Below are 2,795 nucleotides of genomic sequence, written 5' to 3' on the forward strand. Positions count from 1 at the left end.
GCTGCTGCGCCCAGACAGCTGCTCCCGCCGGCCCCCTCCCACACCTTCCCCGGAGAGGTGCGCCCTGCCTTCCACCGGAGCATCCGGATGGGGGGAGGCTGCGTCCAGGGCGAGAGGACGGGGTCTGGCCCAGGCCCGAGGCCAGGTAGAACCGTGATCGGAGCCTGGGGATGACTGAGGCTTGGAAAGTAGAGACCGTGGCAGCTTTGGGGACCTCAACATGCACATCAGACTGAGATGGGCAGTAGTCTTCAGTGTAAGCAGTTTCCCACTAAGCACTCTGAGCACTTCAATCTTGTGGCCGAAATATATAAATCAAGCGAGCAGGGCAGGAGGGGATGAAAGAAACATGGTGTATGACCGTGTTTGGGAAGCAGTTAGGTTGCTTTGCATTTATTCAGTAATCCCCCTCCCACCTCCTACTCACCCCAGTTCTCCTGAAGTCAAAGCACTTTAAACACATCTACTCTCTCAGTAAGAAAGGTAAGTATTCCAGTATAACTCCCAAGAAAGCAAGGGACTAGAACCCCTGTCAGTGCTATATACCTTGAATAGGCAGTTTTGGTTTCCACTGTTGTATTCAAGGAAGATTTTTTTTTTTTCCTTATGTAGTATTTCCTTTTTAGAATCTAATGACTTCCTAGATTAGAAACAAGAAATTTTTGTCATCCTTTCTGTACATTAACTTTTACTTTATTAATATTTGCAGCTCTGCCCTTAGAGTTTGTCCAGTTTTGGTTAGAACATAAAGGCTTTCTCTCATTCATTGATGTTTTTATGTGTTTTAACAGTGCAGCAGCTTTTGGATTGCTTAAACTGGAATATGTACATTTCTGTTACATCAGATTGTGACATCAAGCGAGGACTTTAAAAAAAATGTAAAAGTGGCATACACCTGGAGAAATTTCAGTGATACTTCGACATTTAACACAAGAATACACTGGTGATGGTACTGATTGACTAGAAAGGAATGGAGTTTCACACACTTTTGATACTTGATACTTTAGAGTCTGGGTAGGCAGAAGGAATTGTATTTTTTTTATTCATCTATTTGACAAATTTTGACTAGTTACTACACTGTTGAGTTCTTGGAGGAGAAGAACAGATAATTTTCCTCCTGGAGCGCATTTCTAGACAAATAAATACTTAATACAATGCTCCTCAACTTAATGATGGTGCTACATATCCATAAACCGGTGGTAAGCTGAAAAATGTATTTAATATGCCTAATCTGCTGCATGTCACAATTTAGCAGCACAGTCCACAGTGGAGTCTCAGTTCTCCCTCGTGGTTGCATGGCTGGGAGCTGTTCTCGCATTGCCAGAGATTAATAGTACATATTGATAGTCCAGAACACATATTGCTTTTGCACCACAGTAGAAAAAAATGCCAAGTTGAACCATTCCAAGTCGGACTATCTGTAAAGTAACTGACATGAGGAAAATTAAATGGAGATAGAAAATATTCAGGAGTTGGGGGGGGTTGACTTTGCGTCCCCTGAGAATGCTTTATGAGTAAGTTAACATTTGAGGAAAGACCTGACCAGTAAAGGAGGAAGAGTGGTCCAAACTAGGAGACAGCAAGGGCAAAGACCCTGAAGTAAAAAACTGAGGTGGAGCCAGGTATAGTGAAACATTCCTGTAATCCCATTTACTTGCACCTATTTGAAAGGCTGAGGCAGAAGGATAACAAGTTCAAGGTCATCCTTAGCAAGACCCTCTTTTAAATTAAGATTTTAAGGGGTTGTAGCTCAGTGGTAGGAGCTTACCTGTCAAGCACAGGGCCCTGGGTCCAGTCCCTGGACAGCAAGAATAACAAATGGGAGCCATCAAGGGTCATCTGAGAAAAGGACTGAGGCTAGCCTAGGTAGAAACAGGAGTGAGAAGGCAGTAGTAGGAAGAGTACCAACCTCTGGCAAGAAGATGAGGTGGATTACTCACTATCCTGGAATCTTTGCCTCTTTCTCTTACGATTCTCAGGAAAAAAAGTCAGATTTTGGAGATTTGGGTTAGTATCCTCCATCCCATTTGGAAAAATTTAGGATGCTTATATATTTCAGAATATTGTAATTATCTTTCTCAAAAATATGTTTTTAAATAAGGTTGACCAGGCGTGGTGGTGCACCTGCAATCGCAGCACTCCGCACTGAGTGAGGTGACTGAGGCAGGAGGACAGACTGAGTTTGAGGCCAGCCTGAACTACATAGTGAAAAAACAAGATCAGTGCTAGACTTCCCTGAAGTATTTTTCGAAAAGGAATGGCTAAGGCTGGGGATTTAGCTCAGTGGTGCTGCTGCCTGCTTTGTAAGTGGAAGGTCCTGAGTTCGATCCCCAGTACCAAAAAAGGAATGTCTAAGGAGGGGATCTTTGGACATTTTAAAATAATTTGAAAATACAGGGAAATGAAATTTAGACAAATGATTAAGGACTATTTATGGTGCATTAACTCAGGTTATTTCCTGAACTGGTGAGTAGATAATTTTATTTTTTTTTGAACTCTATAAACCTCAGATTGGCTTCGAACTTGTGGTGATTATCCTGCCTCAGCCTCCCAGAGTACTGGGATTACAGGTGTGTGCCACTTCCGGCTAAGAATTTCTTTAAATTATGTATTGCCCATCTTACTTGTATATGCCTCAGAGGGATAGCATTGTGCGTGTAGAACTTTTTGTGCTGAGTTTTTCTTTCACTATTACCTTTCAGATTAGTTCTCAAATTAACCTGATATTTAAAAGACCAGGGAAAAAAAATTTTTTTTTTTTTTTTGAGACAGAGTCTCAGTTTTTGTTTTACACT

General features: G+C 41.9%; 1 protein-coding gene across 2 annotated transcripts in view; it reads left to right on the forward strand.

The window, feature by feature from the left end:
• The window catches only part of Gigyf2 (GRB10 interacting GYF protein 2), a 145,727-nt gene that overhangs the window by 573 nt on the left and 142,359 nt on the right, over positions 1–2,795 (forward strand). The gene's annotated exons all lie outside the window — the stretch shown is intronic.

Source organism: Fukomys damarensis, unplaced genomic scaffold, assembly GCF_012274545.1.
Source record: "Fukomys damarensis isolate Sample0158 unplaced genomic scaffold, DMR_v1.0_HiC HiC_scaffold_16, whole genome shotgun sequence".
Lineage (NCBI taxonomy): Eukaryota > Metazoa > Chordata > Mammalia > Rodentia > Bathyergidae > Fukomys > Fukomys damarensis.